The sequence below is a fragment of the Chiloscyllium plagiosum genome, unplaced genomic scaffold (genome assembly GCF_037043375.1).
Source record: "Chiloscyllium plagiosum isolate Xiang-an unplaced genomic scaffold, Cpla_swu_hap1 HiC_scaffold_28, whole genome shotgun sequence".
Taxonomy (NCBI): domain Eukaryota; kingdom Metazoa; phylum Chordata; class Chondrichthyes; order Orectolobiformes; family Hemiscylliidae; genus Chiloscyllium; species Chiloscyllium plagiosum.
In genome coordinates, this window is record NW_028270166.1 from 22,674,351 (window position 1) to 22,693,109 (window position 18,759).

Below are 18,759 nucleotides of genomic sequence, written 5' to 3' on the forward strand. Positions count from 1 at the left end.
TCAAGTTCAGCGATATGGCAGAGTTTGCCGTTTGCACATGGGATTTATCAGCCACCTTAGAACCCATTGAACCAGAGTGGAAGAAAGTCAGCCTTGATTCTCTGGGACTGCCTATAGAGGTATACATCTCAAATTCAATTTCCCAAATATAGATGAATTTGTTAAATTAACTTTTCTGTCCTCAACATTTTAAAAAAGGAAACTGTTGTAGGGAATCATCTTTTTTTCTGGGGCACAGTTTTACTATTTGCTTATTCTTTAAGTTATCTACAGGTCAATTACCTTTTCAATGTGCAGTTCTCATATGCCTGTTTCAGAAACCACATTTTATTTCTCAGCTTTTTGTTTCATCCCCTACTCTGATGATGTGGGAAATTTGTTACATGAATCTCTGTTCACTCATCTTTAGATAAACCTCTTTAAGGCCATACTCAACTCTTGTCTCCTTGAAGTGTCTTGACCCAAAGATTTTAGGTTTGCTCAACATTTTAAAACATCAACTGTCACTGATAAGGAAGCTGGTCTGGTTAGAAAAATAACCTCTTCATTTGCAGGTATTACGGTGCTGTTTCCAAGTAGTCATAATTAAAAGTGCCTTCCTCACATACAGTGTAGAAAAAGAAATGTCAAACTGAAATAACTTACTTGTATTTATATAGCACTTTTCACAATCTCAGGATGCCCATAATTATTTTATAATTAACTATTTCTCAGCACTACATAAATTCCACCAGCAGTATTTCTTTTGCATTCTCCAGGTTCAGTAGGGGACCATTGAACAAATGTCTTTCTAAGCCAGCTTTGCAAATATTCAGGCAAACTCCTGTCAAAACCAAATATGATGGACTGGACGCTGGGTTGGGATGACTGAATAGTGCCTTCCCACAAAATCATGTTTCCCAAAAGTTCCGAGCTGGACAAAAAAAATGACACAAACTTCTTGAAGATTTCCTTGAAAGGGGCAGCATTGATGTCAATGACTAGCAACAACTTGCTAAGAACTGTTCAAAATGGTGACAACCTGTACATCAAGCTGCTTCAGGGTTTGAGTCGAAATACCTTAAAGAGGAGGTTGCATGGCAGCAGAGAAGGAAAGAAAAGACAGCAAATGCTGCACTCTGGATCCCACTACCTTGTGTGACATCCTGCTGCATGTACCCAGTAATCTTCAGGTCGAGAATTGGGCAGTTCAGTCTTGTGAGGACCCACAGCTGAACTCGTCACCCTGAGGAGATGTCATCCTTGAATTGAGGAACAACAAGTGATGGCAACAAATAAAACTTCAGAATTGTGCACAGTTTTGCTATGTAGATAAATCCAAGATCTCCCAAACAACAATGAGTTAATCATATGAGATGCATATTTGTCAGGACACCAAGAAAACCTTTTCTCAAATAGTGCCATGGGTTCTTTAACACCCTCTAAGGGAGCAGATAGGGTCTTACTTCAAGAACTCATCTAAAAACTGGAATGTAATACAGTGCAGTAACCCCTCAACCTAGATCATGGTTTCAAGTCCCTGAATGCGACTTAAACACATAAACTTTTGACACAGGATGTACATTGGAACTTATTCTATTTTGGAAAATTAATTCTGAGTAAAATGAACTATTATGTCAGTATAGTTCTAGTGAAGAAATTTGAATTTCCTTTGAAATAATATCCAAGATGTCACAAAGAGCAATTTAGTATCTTCTTCAGGAAATATTACTGAGTGTGCCTGTAGATGGTACTAAAGACCAACACTCAGTTCTTAGGAAAAATGAAGTAATTTCTATGCTGTCACAAAGAATCCCCTCATGATCTTGGTTCTACCCTGCCTTTTCCTAGCAATCATTATCATCTTTCCTGTTCTGTGCTCATTTTTTATGCAAATATTTCCAATGCCTGCATCTCATCTTCTTTATCCAAAATGTTCTCGTCTCCTCTGCATTTTTCTTTATATGACTCAACTGTCTGTATCATTATCTTTCTCACCTACGTGGTGGTCTTAGCTCTGTAGTCATAAAAGTATTGAGATTACTTTAAATGTCAGCACTCCCTTACTTGTTGCACTATATGAATATATGTAATATAATGTAGTCATCCAAAAGCAAATTTGAGCAAGTTTACAGGAAAGACTCTTAGTTAGATATTAAAACTACAAGAATCTATGAAAAATCTTAAGAATGAATGAGAACTTTGCTGATGGGTAGAAAACAATGCATACATTGGGTGAAATTGTGTCAAGATATTGGAAAGTAAAGAGTAGAATATTCTAAAATTGATCTCGAGTCCAGCTTTGATCCCAAAACTTACATCAATGAATGGGAACTCAAAACAACCTTGTAAAATGATACCAAGCTGGGGGCAGTCAGTGCAATCAAACAGTGCAGTTTGTAAATCACAAAATGTGCAGGAGAAAATATGTAAATAGATAAAACAACAGAATTGAATTTATTTTTTGGAGCTCTTTTAGTACAATAATAATGGCCCTACACTGGGCCAGAATCTCCAGGTTCAACACCACACTCAGATCTTGGTGGCTAACAGATGATTGCTGAAATGTGGTCAAACAGGCTGGCTATCAACCTGTAATTCCTTCTGATACACCTATTGCAGGAAGTAAGAGTGGGACAGTCTCCTGCTTAACCTCCCATGTTAAAATATTCCATGTGCAGGATCATTGTCATGTGTAAGTGTTTTCTTCTTTCTGAGGGACAACCACTCACAAAAATACATGGATTTAATATGATTAGGCATATGAACTGTATGTAGGGTGGGAAAATGGATGACACACTGCGTGAACCATGTTGGATGGCAGGTGATATTGAAAATGGATCAAGATATGTAATGTACCCATTGTGCAGCATGTGTAGCCAATGCTGAGCAGCAAGCCACAAAACCTGTGGAACATTGAATTGCTGTGACAAAAAAATGAATGTTGTTACATTCAAAACGTATCTAGTTCTGTTCTCTCAGACTCAAGGGAAGCAGTCAGATTTGGTATTAATACACGAGAGTCGCAAGATTGATTTCCTTATCAAAAGTGAGAAAACACTTGAGAAACAACAATCTCCATGCATTCAGTCTTGAAAAAAGTGTCTAAGAAATAATCTTTCAGTGCCATATAAAATGTTGCTACTTCTTGGTCAGATGCTCTGGGTTCCATAAAAGCTTCTTTAACAAGGTTGTGTTGTCCTTGGTTTTTTCAAAAGTGTTTTCTGGGACACAGATTCCGAAATGTTTGGCTTGATGCACTTGAAGAAGCTCTTAAGTTTAAAAAAAAACTTGCACAATGAAAGGAGAATGGCAAGTTCTCCCAGCTCAGCTTTTCTCTGGCTTGGGTTGGTTTGGGTTTTAGCAGTCTGGCTGTACAGAGGAAGCAGTCAGTCAGTTTTTGAGGCGGCTGGTCAAAGGAACAGTTCCATGCTGGTCCCCTCCCTCTGACATCTCTCCTGAAAGACCCTGTGTTTGATTTTATCTTTTTTTGCCAAGTAGTGTTTATGGGGATTGTTTCAGGAATTTGGAACAGCATCATTAAGTTGAGATAGTCTGTTGGGTTTTTGGTAGGTTAAATTATTCTATATTTCCTCTCTTTTGTTTGTGTTTCATTCGGTAATCATGCAAATAAATTCTGTTTTGTTTAAAACTAAATGGTTGGGCCAGCTGCACCGCTCTTGGAATATCCACTTTACACCTGCTTAAAACAACTCGCCATGTTAGGGTCCGTGCTACTTTATTGAAATGCTTTGAGGGGGTCTGACCTGGTCCATAACATGGTAAATCTAGAGCATTGCTTTAACCAGGCCTCAGGGCTGCACTTCCTAGTTGGCTAGCTTCAACAGTTTAGGGCAAACCTGAAGATGTTAAAATGCAAATATTCTGGGTTCTCCCTCTTGATCTAACATTGGATGAAGAAAAGGTGTGAAGAGTGATTGAGCACGGCCAGACATTTGCTACCTTTACTCAGCTATCTTCATATATCTGAGGACATCTGACTTTGCAAAGGAAACATTCAAAGAATATTCCTTGTAGGTTCTACTTAAAAGAAACTGGCAAGTGAGGCTGTTGCCTGTTGGGTTGCCTCTTTCAATGGAAGTGCACCTGTATCTCCTTTTCACCAGTCATGATCTGACTCTTGCTGTGTCTGATGCTGCCGTGACTGCTTAGTATCTTTTATGTTCTCCACAACTTGATAATAGAGTCATAGAGATGTACAGCCCATCCATGCCGACCAGATATCCTAAACTAATCAGGTCTCATTTGCCAGCACTTGGCCCATATCTCTCCAAACCCTTCCTATTCATATACCCATCCAGATGCCGTTTAAATGTTGCAACTGTACCAGCCTCCACCACTTCCTCTGGCAGCTCTTACCATACATGCACCAACCTCTGCATGAAAAACCTGCCCCTTAGGTCTCTTTATATCTTTTCCGTCTCACCCTAAACCTAGTTTTGGACACCCCCCCACAGGGAAAAGACTTTGTCTATTCAACCTATCCATGCCCCTCATGATTTTATAAGCCTCTCAGCCTCCAATGCTCCAGAGAAAGCAGCCCCAGCCTATTCAGCCTCTCCCTATAGCTTAAATCCTCCAACTCTGGCAACATGCTTGTAAATATTTTCTGAACCCTTTCGAGTTTCGCAACATTCTTCTGATAGGAAGGAGACCAGAATTGCACGTAATATTCCAAAAGTGGTCTAACCAATGTCCTGTATAGCCGCAACATGACCTCCCAACTCCTGTACTCAATGCTATGACCAATAAAGTAAAGCATACCAAATGCCTTCTTCACTGTCCTGTCTCCTTGCAACCCTACATTCAAGGAGATATGAACCTGGACTCCAAGGTCTCTTTGTTCAGCAGCACTCCCCAGGACATTACCATTAAGTGTCTAAGTCCTGCTAAGATTTGCTTTTCCAAAATGCAACACTTCTCATTTATCTAAATTAAACTTCATCTGCCACTCCTCAGCCCATTGGCTCATCTAATCAAGATCCCATTGTATTCTGAGGTAACCTTCTTCGCTGTCCACTACACCTCCAATTTTGGTGTCATCTGCAAACTTACTAACCATACCTATGTTCACATCCAAATTATTTATATAAATAACGAAAAGTAGTGGACCCAGCACCGATCCTTGTGGCACACCACTGGTCACAGGTCTCCAGTCTGAAAGCAACCTTCCACCACCACCCTCTGTCTTCTACCTTTGAGCCAGTTCTATATTCAAATTGCTAGTTCTCCTTGTATTCCATGAGATCTAACCTTGCTAACCTATCTCCGATGGGGAACCTTGTCGAACGCCTTACTGAAGTCCATGTAGATCACGCCCACTGCTCTGCCTTCATCAATCCTCTTTGTTACTTCTTTGAAAAACTCAATCAAGCTTGTGAAACATGATTTCCCACACAGAAAGCCATGTTAACTATCACTAACTAGTCCTTGCCTTTCCAAAAACGTGTAAATCCTGTCCCTCAGGATTCCCTCTAACAACTTGCCCACCACTGACGTCAGGCTTACCGGTCTATAGTTCCCTGGTTTTTCCTTACCAACTTTCTTAAATAGTGGTACCAAGTTAGCCAACCTTCAGTCTTCTGGCACCTCACCTGTGACTAATAATGATACAAATATCTTAGCAAGGGTCCCAGCAATCTCCTCCCTAGCTTCCCACAGAGTTCTGGGGTATACCTGATCAGGTCCTGGGGGTTTATCCACCTTAATGCATTTAAAATCACCTCTTTAATATAAACATTTTTCAAGACGTCATCATCTATTTTCCTATGTTCTATATCTTCCATGTTCTTCTCCACTGTAAATGTTAAACTAAAATACTCATTTAGTATTTCCCTCATGTCCTGCGGCTTCACGCAAAGGCCATCTTGCTGATCTCTATTCTCTCCCTAGTTACTCTTTTGTCCTTAATGTAGTTGTAAAAACCCTTTGGATTCTCCTTAACCCTATTTGCCAAAGCTATCTCATGTCCCCTTTTTACCTTCCTGATTTCCCTCTTAAGTATACTCCTACTGCCTTTATACTATTCTAAGGATTCACTCGATCTATCCTGTATATACCTGACATATGCTTCCTTCTTTTACTTAACCAAACCCTCAATTTCTTTAGTCATCCACCTTCCCCTACACTTACCAGCCTTTTCTTTTACCCTCACAGGATTATACTGTCTCTGGACTTACATTACCTTATTTCAGAAGGCTTCCCATTTTCCAGCTGTCCCTTTACTCGCAAACATCTGTGCCCAATCAGCTTTTGAAAGTTCTTGCCTAATTGTCAAAATTGGCCTTCCTCCAGTTTAGAACTTCAACTTTTATATCTGATCTATCCTTTTCCATCACTATTTTAAAACTAATACAAATATGGTCACTGGCCTAAAAGTGCTGCCCCATTGACACCTCAGTCATCTGCCCTGCTTTATTTCCCAAGAGTACATCAAGTTTTGCACCTTCTCTAGTAGGTACATCTACGTACTGAATCAGAAAATTTTCTTGCGCACACTTAACAAATTCCTTTCCATCTAAACCCTTAGCACCATGGCAGTCCCAGTCTATATTTGGAAAGTTAAAATCCCCTACCATAACCACCCTGTTATTCTTAACTGCAATTTCCTTACATTTCAACAAGGCGGGATAGATGTGGTGATAGCAGCCTCAGTTGAATCTACTGCAAATAAGCTGCTGCATCTGGCTCAACATGGCTATTTGTGCAAGTTATAATTGCATTGTAGATAACTAAGCCTGACCTGGAGGCTCCTCTCATTCACTACCCTGCATGTTAAACCTGGCCAAGATTAGAGACCTGGGACTCTAAAGCAGCCACCTGAACATTACAAAGCCCTCATTCCATGTGCCTTCTGACATCCTGTTATGTGACCCCTTCCCTGCTAGCACATAAAGAGCATTGAGATTTCATACGTTTTCAAAGATTACACCGATTCCCAAATGCTCGTGGTGCATCCCAGCACAATGTGTGAACCAGTGATTAGCATTTGCATCTACAATTGTTGGAAGCTTGCTTTGAACACACAACTTTATACATAGATGTTAGTGTGGCAGTAATTCCAGATCTTGAAGGCAAGTTGCCAACTTTATGAACAAGATATAGAAAGGACACTGACATAAGAGATTTCCAAAACGAAGAGTGAGATTTACCTAACATCATGAAACAGGTAATCTGGCAATTATTACATTACCTTTTCAGGAACCTTTTGTGTGCCATTGTTTAAGAAGGGCAGTAAAGACAAGCCAGGGAACTATAGACCGGTGAGCCTGACCTCAGTGCTGGGCAAGTTGTTGGAGGGAATCCTGAGGGACAGGTTGTACATGTATTTGGAAAGGCAAGGAATGATTCGGGATAGTCAACATGGCTTTGTGCATGGGAAATCATGTCTCACAAACTTGATTGAGTATTTTGAAGAAGTAACAAAGAAGATTGATGAGGGCAGAGCAGTAGATGTGATCTATATGGACTTCAGTAAGGCGTTCAACAAGGATCCCCATGGGAGACTGATTTGCAAGGTTAGCTCTCATGGAATAAAGGGAGAACTAGCCATTTGGATACAGAACTGGCTCAAAGGTAGAAGACAGAGGGTGGTAGTGGAAGGTTGTTTTCAGACTGGAGGCCTGTGACCAGTGGAGTGCCACAAGGATTGGTGCTGGGTCCACTACTTTTCATTATTTATATAAATGATTTGGATGCGAGCATAAGAGGTAGAGTTAGTAAGTTTGCAGATGACACCAAAATTGGAGGTGTAGTGGACAGCGAAGAGGGTTACCTCAGATTACAACAGGATCTGGACCAGATGGGCCAATGGGCTGGGAAGTGGCAGATGGAGTTTAATTCAGATAAATGCGAGGTGCTGCATTTCGGGAAAGCAAATCTTAGCAGGACTTATACACTTAATGGTAAAGCCCTAGGAAGTGTTGCTGAACAAAGAGATCATGGAGTGCAGGTTCATAGCTCCTTGAAAGTGGAGTTGCAGGTAGATAGAATAGTGAAGAAGGGGTTTGGTATGCTTTCCCTTATTGGTCAGAGTATTGAGTACAGGAGTTGGGAGGTCATGTTGCGACTGTACAGGACATTGGTTAGGCCAATGTTGGAATATTGCGTGCAATTCTGGTCTCCTTCCTATCGGAAAGATGTTGTGAAACTTGAAAGGGTTCTGAAAAGATTTACAAGAATGTTGTCAGGGTTGGAGGATCTGAGCTACAGGGAGAGGCTGAACAGGCTGGGGCTGTTTTCCCTGGAGCGTCGGAGGCTGAGGGGTGACCTTATAGAGGTTTACAAAATTATGAGGGACATAGCTAGGATAAATAGACAAAGTCTTTTCCCTGGGTTCGGGGATTTCTATATCACAATGGTGACTACTCTGCAAAAGTACTTAACAGGATATAAAGCACTTTAGGATATCTGAAGGCAGTGAGAGGCTGCATATAATTTAAAAAAAGGACTGTAAATGTGGGAAATTGAAACAAAAACAGAAATTGCTGTGAAAACTCAGTAAGTCATAGAATCCCTACAGAATCCCATTTGGCCCATCAAGTCCATAATAACCCTTCAAAGAGCATCCCACCCAGACCTACCCTCCATACTCCTGTAACACTACATTTCCCATGGCTTACCCACCAGTCTGCACATCCCTAGCTGCTACTGGCAATTTAGCATGGCTAATCCATCCAACCTGCACATCTTTGGACTGTTGGACTGTGGGAGGAAACTAGAGCATCCAGAGGAAACCAATGCAGACACAGGGAGAATATGAAAACTCCACACAGACAGTTGTCTGAGGTGGAATCAAACCTGGGTCCCTGGCACTGTGAGGCAGCGTTGCTAACCACTGAGCCACCCTGCCAGCTAAGATCTGGCAGGATCTATGGTGACAAAGCAGACTGAATGTTTCAGGTCCCATAACCTTTCCTCAGAGCCGATTGCAGCTAGGGAAAGGTTGGTGTATCTGTTGAAGATGGGGTAGGGAGAGGGAGGACGAGTAAAAAACAGTTGGAGGAGGAGCCCAGAGAAAGAGAACAATGGTTGGACATTAAACCTTAAGTTATTTCAAGAAAGTGACTTAAAAGGAGTTCTGGAATTTACATATTAATGAATTGAAACCTGCAACCCATTCTAAATGATGGAAGAGTTAACGACAATGTAGGTTTGTTCAATATATCATTTCATTATATTTACATTACAACATAATCTTTTGCTATAAATTCTATGTCTTATGGTCCTGCTCCACAACTACCTGATGAAGGAGCAGCGCTCCGAAAGCTAGTGCTTCCAAAAAACCTTCTAAATATAATCTGGTGTTGTGTGATTTTTAACTAAAGGTTGGACAGACAGAGAAACAGATAAAGGTCAGTCTGGGGCAATTATAGCTGCTAGTTGCACCCATTAGTGGCTGACAATGGGTTGTGTGTGTTAGCAGCTCATGTGATGACATGGCGTGTGTGCGAGGGTTGGGGTAAGGACGTGGGAGAATGTGTTCTGGCCCTAAAATTATTGAACTTAAAATTGAGCCCCGAAGGCTGCAGGTTCCCCAAGAAGAAAATGAGGTGTTGTTTTTCTAGTTTGCACTGAGTTTTGCTGCAGCAAGCCTGAGACAGACGGTTTGGCCAGAGAACACAGTGATATGTTGAAGTGGTAGGCAGTGGGAAGCTCAGGATCGTTTTTTGTGGACAGAACATAGATGTTCTGCAAAGTGGTCATCCAGTCTATGCTTCATCTCCACAGTGTAGAGGAGATTAGATTAATTGAAGTGCAGGTAAATTGCTGCTTCACCTGGAAGGTATGTCTGCAGCCTTAGATAGTTAGGAGGGAAGAAGTAAATGGGCAAGTGTCCCACCTTTTGCTTTCTCTACATAGGTGCTGCCAGTCCTGCTGCAGTTCACCAGCAATTTCTGTTTCTGCTTCTGCATAATTAAAGTTTTCCTTTTCTTTCATTTTACCAATTTTATTGAGTCTTTAGAAGAAACCCATCAGCCAAGTGGTTGACGGCAATCATCAGACACCATCTGCCTAGATTTCAGAAAACCTTTGATAAAGAAACATATAATAGAATCTAATGGAATTAGTGGTAATCTGCGGCAATGAAGTTTGAGTTGGCTCAATGGCCAGAGTCAGAAATAACAACAACAATAAAAAAAACTTAAGGCATTTCACAGGCATAAAAGTCAGAAAAATAAGGATTCCACCTTAAAATAAAAGCCATTAGGATGAAAAGGTTGGTGGGGAAGAATAGGAGCGCATATAAAGCTGTATGAAAAGTTTTCTTAATGCGGCCAGGAAAAGTAGGCATACTCTTCCAGGACTCTTAAAGCTATGCTGGTCATCTGCTGTCAACTGCACCATTCATTTTCGGCCCCAGAATGGCTTACTCTGGCTCCTGCCTCCTCCTGACATAATTTCTCGCAGTCACAACATTGAGCTACATGATAATGATCGGCCTGCAGTCAGCCAGTTAGTTATTTACATTCATTTGTACATGAATAGATTGTTAGTAGAATGCAAATGGGGCTGGAAGTAATCCACAATTGAATGTTGTAGACAAGAGAAGGTCCAACAATATGTGCTGAGGGTTACATAAACCTTGGACCAAAGGTTCAGTGTAAACCGGCCATTGTCTAGGGCCTTTCCGCTGTGGGGGTTGGAGAAAATATAAAAACACTTGGACCAGAAAATGTTTGATATGAAATCCAATTTTACACTGACAATATATCTTGTAATGGCAAGTGTCATGAGGTATGTAGTTTACTGTATTGAACAACACTGATCTGTACAGGACTTTATGTAAAGGTCAAATTTGAGCTGTTATATATTGTACCTTTGCAAATTATATGAACAAAAGATACTTTTGTAAGATTAAGCTTATAGACAAATCAGTTTTATGCTCAAAGGCAACATATGCTGTGCAAGCTTGTGAACTTGCATATCTCCAGTAGAAGTGCAAGGATACCAAATCTCAAAGGGAACAACTATTTATACTGCAAGAGAAGTGGGTACTGATTGCTTGGATTCTGGTTGGTAGAGCCATTGTCATGGAAAACACACCCAGGAACAATGACCTGCCAAACGTTTGCTTCAATTCAAAGCAGGCAAGTTGATTCTGATTAGTCAAGGCATCGCCATGGGGAATGCACCAGGGAATGGCTGTTCCCCAAACCTGTGTGGCTATTGCATAATACCTCTGTAAAATAGCTTGATCTGTTGGTTAAACTTTTGAGACATTTTACCATTAGGGGGTAACCTGAGTTAGACTGAGTACTTTTAGGACTGAATGTTGTGGCCTCTGCCCCATTCTTGAGTTTGCATGATGAATAGCAATCAGTGATCTAATCAGAGTAGTAGGATAGCTTTGATGCACCCTATTTTGCCATCAGTTTTGCATGCTGAGCAAATGACTTGGGTCCTATTTACTAAGTTGTTGATAAGGCCAATGTCAGGACTTGTAGAACTGTAGGAATCCCAATGCATGTACTGACAAGTGAAGATAAACATGTGTTGACAAGAATAGAAAACCCTTTAGCAGATTTCTCTATGAGCATTTTGAGAAAAAGGAGCTCAGTTGACTTCTCCATTTTAAAGGTGAATTTGAGCACTGGATGGAGCTCATTAAGGCAGGTAAGGAAGTTCTTGTATAATTCTGCATTGAAATATAACAAATGCATCATTTATGCATTGGAACTATGCAAGGGGTAGGAAGTTAGGGGTCATTCCATTGTAATATATTTCTCATGAAAACTGATGAAGATGTTAGTGAGAGTTAGCACGAGGGCCATGACAACACCATCTATTTAGATATACATGCTATCATTAAAAATGAACTCAGCTCCACAAGTTGCTAAGTTTATGAATTCAATAGTTCAATCAGTACAAATTCAGACAATAGATCTAGCCACTGATATGGTGATATTGTGCAAATGTCTATTGCTGCCTTGAATGGTACTTCAATTAAAAAGGTTAACAATGTCAACTAAGCACATGAACATGATATTGCTATTGACAGACATGTCCTATAAAGGCATCACAAAGTCAAAGAAATCCTTCAATGTTGTATGATGTTAAGACTAGGTGGGAAGGAATGAATTGGCTTCCCTCTTTGTTTGGTCACAATATAGCTATATTTTGCTTCAATAAAGATGTGCTGAGCTAATTTACCAGAAACAATTAAGACATCAGTTATATTTTCTTGAGTGAAAAGCAGTAACAATCTAATGACTGACCCTGAGAAAAATAATAACAAAACAAAATCAAACACAAACACAGTTACAAAATTTGAAAGGGGATAATGTCAAGTAACAAAAGGAATTTAAAAGAATATGCAGTTTAAAGTCCTCAGGATGTTCTGAGTTATTAGGTTTTAACCGTGATCATGGTTGGTTAGATATGTCCCGAATCAATGGCAGCCGTGAATAGCTTTGAGATTTTGGTGATCAGAATTTCGCAACAGTTTGCATTATTATCTGGGTTTTTGTCCATTGACAGGCCAAGTGGGAATAGGGAAAGAGAAAGAAACTTCTGTAGTTCCAGATCCATCTCCCTGCACTGTCAAAAAAAGCTCCCTGAAATACAGCTGGTTTGTGTATTCCAATGTTTAAGTTTCTTGCTTTCAAGCTGGTTAATTGTTGGCAATTTTTAACATCTCCAACATATGAACTTTCCAAAAAGATGTACATGAAACATGCAAATCTGGTTTACCATTTTCATTTTCTACAATGACATGTTAATTTCAGTTCAGGCTGGTTCTTGTTTATTGTTGATTTCATGAAGTGGGCGGCACGGTGGCACAGTGGTTAGCACTGCTGCCTCACAGCGCCTGAGACCCGGGTTCAATTCCCGCCTCAGGCGACTGACTGTGTGGAGTTTGCACGTTCTCCCCGTGACTGCGTGTGTTTCCTCCGGGTGCTCCGGTTTCCTCCCATAGTCCAAAGATGTGCAGGTTAGGTGAATTGGCCATGCTAAATTGCCCATTGTGTTAGGTAAGGGGTAAATGTAGGGGCATGGGTGGGTTGTGCTTCGGCGGGTCGGTGTGGACTTGTTGGGCCGAAGGGCCTGTTTCCATGCTGTAATGTAATCTAATCTAATCTAATCGATCAGGTAATCATTGTGGCTAGTGTTTAGCATTTCCCGCACTCTATTTTTTTTCTTATTTTCCTCTTTTGAAGGAGGCATCTCATGCTTGTGTCATGGTCAAAACAAGCAAGATGATATTATAAACTTTAGCTGAAATGACAAAAGTTGGCTGTCTGCACATTAGGTAATTTTGGCTGAAAGTCAGTGTTGTTTCCTCTTTATTCCATTTCAGTCTAGGGAAATCCGAGGCATCAAAATCAGATGATGGAAGTCAGAAATTGTTCGTGTGTATCGAACCGTTACCATGACAATGAAAAACATGCTTTGAACTGATTGCAACAATTGCCCTCAATCATTTAGTCAATTCATAATTTGCAGAAGCAGTCATGTATAAGATAGGGCATAAAGGGACATCACTTTTGAATGTCTTGGGCAGCCCATACATACTTGAATATATTTTATACTTGAATATATAATATACTTAGATAAATTTTATCATTTACTGCATCTTTAGCAGTATGCAAGTTCTGCATTGCCAAACAACAATTAGTTGTATTTAAAATAGAAAGGGACTGAGTCATGTAGGCACGATTCAGTTTCACAAACAAATGCTGGTTACTTAGGTGTGAGACAGTTGCTGAGAAGTGGGAAACCTCTGGCCCGCCATCTCTCCTGGCCATCTCTGTGTTATGGTTTGTAGCAGCAAAAGATCATAATGCACATACTTTCTCTTCCAAAGCTGACTAAAACTTTTTCCAACGAGGCAAATTCCATTTTCTGGTTTGTAAAAAGGTTGATTTAATTTCCAATCTTGTCAGTTACTAAAATGAGCAGACTATAACATACTAAGCTTAGCATTTCCTGCACTGTGATTTTTTTTCTCTCACTTTCCTGTGTTGAAGGCAGTGACTCATGCTTGTGTCATGGTCAGAACAGGCAAGAGGATATTATAAATTTTAACTGAAATGGACAAAAGTTAGTTGACAGCACATCAGATGATTTTGGCAATATCAACTCCAGACATCACCTGAAACTCAAAATCAAATACACATTAAAACTCATAAGGCCTTTTGTTAAGGATGAACTGTAAACAGGTCAAGACTTTTATAAATCAGCCAACTTGTTCCACTGGACCACAGATTCTTCAAAACTCAATGTCGTTTTATGAAAGTTAAAAATCACACAACACCAGGTTATAGTCCTGGTATTGTGTGATTTTTAACTTTGTCTGCTCCAGTCCAACACTGGCACCTCCACATCATGGCTTTTATGAAAGAACATCAAAGGATTATTTGAACTAAACGGGAAGTGAGACACACCCTAGCTGTATCTCAAAGAATGGAAGACCACCACAAAGAATGTGCGTTGGCGCAACGCATGATATGTTATGGAAGAAGGGCTTTGGACTGGTAAGAGGATCGCATTGTTAAGCCAGCCATGTTTGTGATCTGCCTTTAACAATAATGGCAGAGCATCCTATGAATGCCACCTTAAGTGGTAATAAGAGCAGAAGAAAAGCCAATATCATTGTATAGCCACAGGAAGCAGCTGACTATTTAAAGATGGTGCCGCAGAATGTAAAATAAAGTCCCCTATACAAAAAAAAATCTATCTTGTTTTGAAGTTGATTGCGCTTCTTTGCAATATCACTTTCCTGCTTCCCAACAGCCATCCAATCTTCCACCCACTCCCCTGCAGCATCCCTATCCCCTCCTATCCCCTGGCTTTCCTCATGCTCACAGGTCACAAGGAGGCTAGTTCTTAGTGCAGGCCTCCCCTCCCCTGCCTACTCATTCACCCGATGACAGTCTTTGTACTAGTTTTGCCAAGCTCCCAATCCCAGCCTCGCTTCCACAGCTGTGCATATATATGGAATGCGGTGATATCATCGGCACATGTGTAGCCATTTCCAGCCGCCATTTCCTGCTGCCTCTACTGCCACAGCCATTGACAAATTGTGGATATTCACTTTGAACAGTGAAACATTATGAGAAATCTCATCTGAAAGACCAGCTGAAAAGTCAGAAAAAATGATCACCTTTACCATTCAGTTCCATCGACAAATTCAACTGAAAGCCAACCTCCTGAGAATTCAACTACCAGAAACCTCACAGCTTATTGAAAAGGTTTTACCAGACCTACATGTTGGTTGAAGAATTAATTTAACTAAGAAACTACAAGGTGGTTACATATGAGATTGAACTCGTTATAACATACGATTGTAATATTTCTTTTCATTTGTATATAATCATCTGCATGGTAATGTGTGAGATGTCATATTTAAAAAATAACTTCTAGGACAGAAGAGGTTATCTAAGATTACAAAGAGATCTTGATTATTTGGAGGAGTGACAGATGGAATTTAATTGGGATAAATGTGAAGTATTGCATTTTGGTAAAACAAACAAGGGCTGGACTTATACAATTAATGGTAAGGCTCTTGGTAGTGTGGTGGAACAGAGAGACCTAGGGGTTCACGTACATTATTCTTTGAAATGTGCATCGCAGGTAGACAGGTTGGTTAAGAAGGCATTTTACACGCTTGCCTTCATTGCTTAGACTTTTGAGTATAGGAGTTGGGATGTCATGTTGAGGTTATACAGGACATTGGTTTGGCCTCTTCTGGAATACTGTGTTCAGTTTTGGTTACCCTGTTATAGAAAAGACATTATTAAACTGGAGACAGTTCAGAAAAGATTTTCCAGGATATTGCTGGGAATGGTGGTTTGTGTTATAAAAATAGGCTGGAGAGGATGGGAATTTTTTCACTGGGGTGTAGGAGGTTGAAGGGTGACCTTTTGATTTTATAAACCTCTATGAGGGGCATGGGTAAAATGAACAGTAAAGGTCTTTTCCCTAAGGCAGGGGAACTGCAAAACCTTATTTTTAGGTTGAGAGGAGAAAGATTTAAAAAGGACATGAGGGGCAACCTTTTTACAAAGAGAGTGATTCGTGTGTGGAATGAACTGCGAGAGGAAGTGGTAGATGCAGGTACAGTTACAATGTTTAAAAGACATTTGGATAAGTACATGAATAGGAAGGGAAGGGATATAGGCCAAACACAGGCAGGTGGGACATGTTTAGTTTAGGAATATGGTCAGTGTGGATGGATTGGACTGAAGGGTCAGTTTCTATGCTGTATGTCTATGACGTATATGATAATAAATAATGTGCTTTATTTTTAAATTCACAAGTCTGCCTGCTGCTGGAAATTAATTCAATTAGGACAAGTTATCATGATAGTAAGGAAATACACACATTTCACGCATAAATACTTTTTGATCATGAACAATGAAGCAAATACATTCTGAGCATGACATTGTATTTGGCTCTGTGGAAGCTGGTAAATCTCTGGTGCAATAACTCAATGATTGCAATTATCCTGAATTGTGGATCACAGTGCAATCCAACCTTAATCCAATATCTGTGCCTTTCCTCTGATGTTAATGGACAGTGATTAGGAAATGAAACCTTGATGATTTTACTTGGTCGTAATTGAGAGATCATGAGATCAATGGTTGCATCCCATTTTGATCAAGCAGAGATCAGTTAATTCAATTCAAAACAAAGATTGCCTTTTCATTGTATTTAAGTCAGAATTACTAATGCTGAATTGTGATTAGTGTGCTCTCCCCATTCAAAAATGACATTTATACATATACGCCGGAATGTTTGAACTTGTCTGTACTTGACTGAAGTCAGTGTCAGAGTTTTGTCATTCACATTCTACCCTTCTAATTGTGCGAGAGAGATAGCCAGTCAGAAAAAAGCAATTTGGATATGTTCTGTTATGTCACTGATTCCAGTTGTTTTCCCCCTGGTAGGTGGGGTGGGGAGACATTGACGGTGTGCTTGTTGGGATAGGGTATACATCCTCTCCCATATGCTCCTGTTAAGGACTTGCAAGTTAAGGATACTTATGTTACTCGTCACCTGCACGCTATAAGTGATGAATGCTGGAGCTGCCTATTATTATCTGTCATCAATGAGGGGGCCCTCAAGTTGATTTTGCAGTGTCTGTTCATAGGGCCCACTAGTGTGACTTAAGAGAAAGGTTTCCCTAAATCAGGCATCATTTTACTGCCTTGGAAGAAGCCTGAGGCATGCTATTGCCGTATACACCCCCAAAAGAGGTTCAATCCCAAGAATACACCCAGCTCTGCTTTGTAAATGGCACTACTCCAAGGGCCAGCAATGAATCTCCAGGGTAAACCGAAATTCAGAGCTGTGCCAAAATAGGAAGGCATAGCAACAAGAATAGTCCCACATATCTTCAGATTGCATCATGTGGCCAGACTATCAGTGACTGAAGCAGTGATGTTGTGTACCCTCTAATATAAGAAGTCACTCAGATATTATTTCTGAAATCAAATTTAATAAAACAGAGATCCCGAGATAATTAATTTGCTTCTCTCTCCATTCCACATAGACTGAAGCAAAAACAAATAAAATTGTAGTATATTCTTAAATAATCACTTGTGACCTTTATTTGAAATTGATGAAGATGGTGACACCAGCAATCTAATTTACAGCATAACTAATGAAACAGATTGAGTAAAAAATTGTTGTACTGCGGACATTTTTTGGAACGTATCAAATTGCAGTTGATTTTTAAAAAATGATTGACTTCTGATACCTGATTCATTTTCCATGTGACCCACGTTAGCTAGTCTGTCTTTCTAACTTTCTAACCCTGAATTTCAAGGTTGGATTAAGGTTATTGCAACTCCTTAAGAATTGGCCCTAATATTGATATTTCTGGTCAGATGAATACTGAATATTCAGCAGGATCCAGGTGCTCCCCAATTCTGCAAAACTGCTCATATTATAGTTATGTTTGTCAGAGAGATTGTTCCTGTGGAATGTTTGGTGTCCAGATATACTCACTGGCAGTAGAACTAAGCAAAATTGCCATTTGAGAATTTTATAATCATAAATAGCACAGAATGAGGCCATTTGACCTATCATGTTTGTGTCTGCTCTTTGAAAGAGATATCCAGTGAGTCTCACTCCCTTGCTCTTTGCCCGTTGTCCCCTGTGATTTTCTCAAGTGGTTATCCAACTCCCTTATCGAATCTCATTCAACTCCAGCATCCCTTCGTTCAGGGCATTCCCTACTGAGGTTCACTGAGCAAATCTTAGCATGTGTAATTGTTAAAAAAAACTGGATGCCATTGTCTGATTGGAAATTCAGTTGTTAAGGACATTTTTATGATAATCAACAATTGCAATTTTTAAAACAGTTAGCAGATCTAGTTTATAACAAGAAAAAGATATTGTTTTGAAAACAGTGCTGTACAAATGCCTGCAATTTAAGTATAAACCATAGAATAACTAATGAGGGTCCCCCCATTGTCTGCAGCTGGGTAGTAGAATTATGATGGGAATGCTATGATTAATTTTTAAAAATCAGTTCTGTTAGAACTCATGAAAGACCAACCAGAGCAAAGGTTGGGAACTTTGTAGTGAGTAACTGACCTCCAGAGTATCCAGAGTCTTTTTGTCATCTACAAGGCCGGAGGGTGACGAATATCTCTACTTGTCTGGATGAGTGCAGCTTCAACAACATTCAGGAAGTTTGACACCATCCAATACAAAGCAGCTCACGTTTGGCACCCAAAAAGCCACTTTATGCATTCACTCCCCACATTGTGCACAGACATTGCATCTATGAGGTGCATCTCTACCACC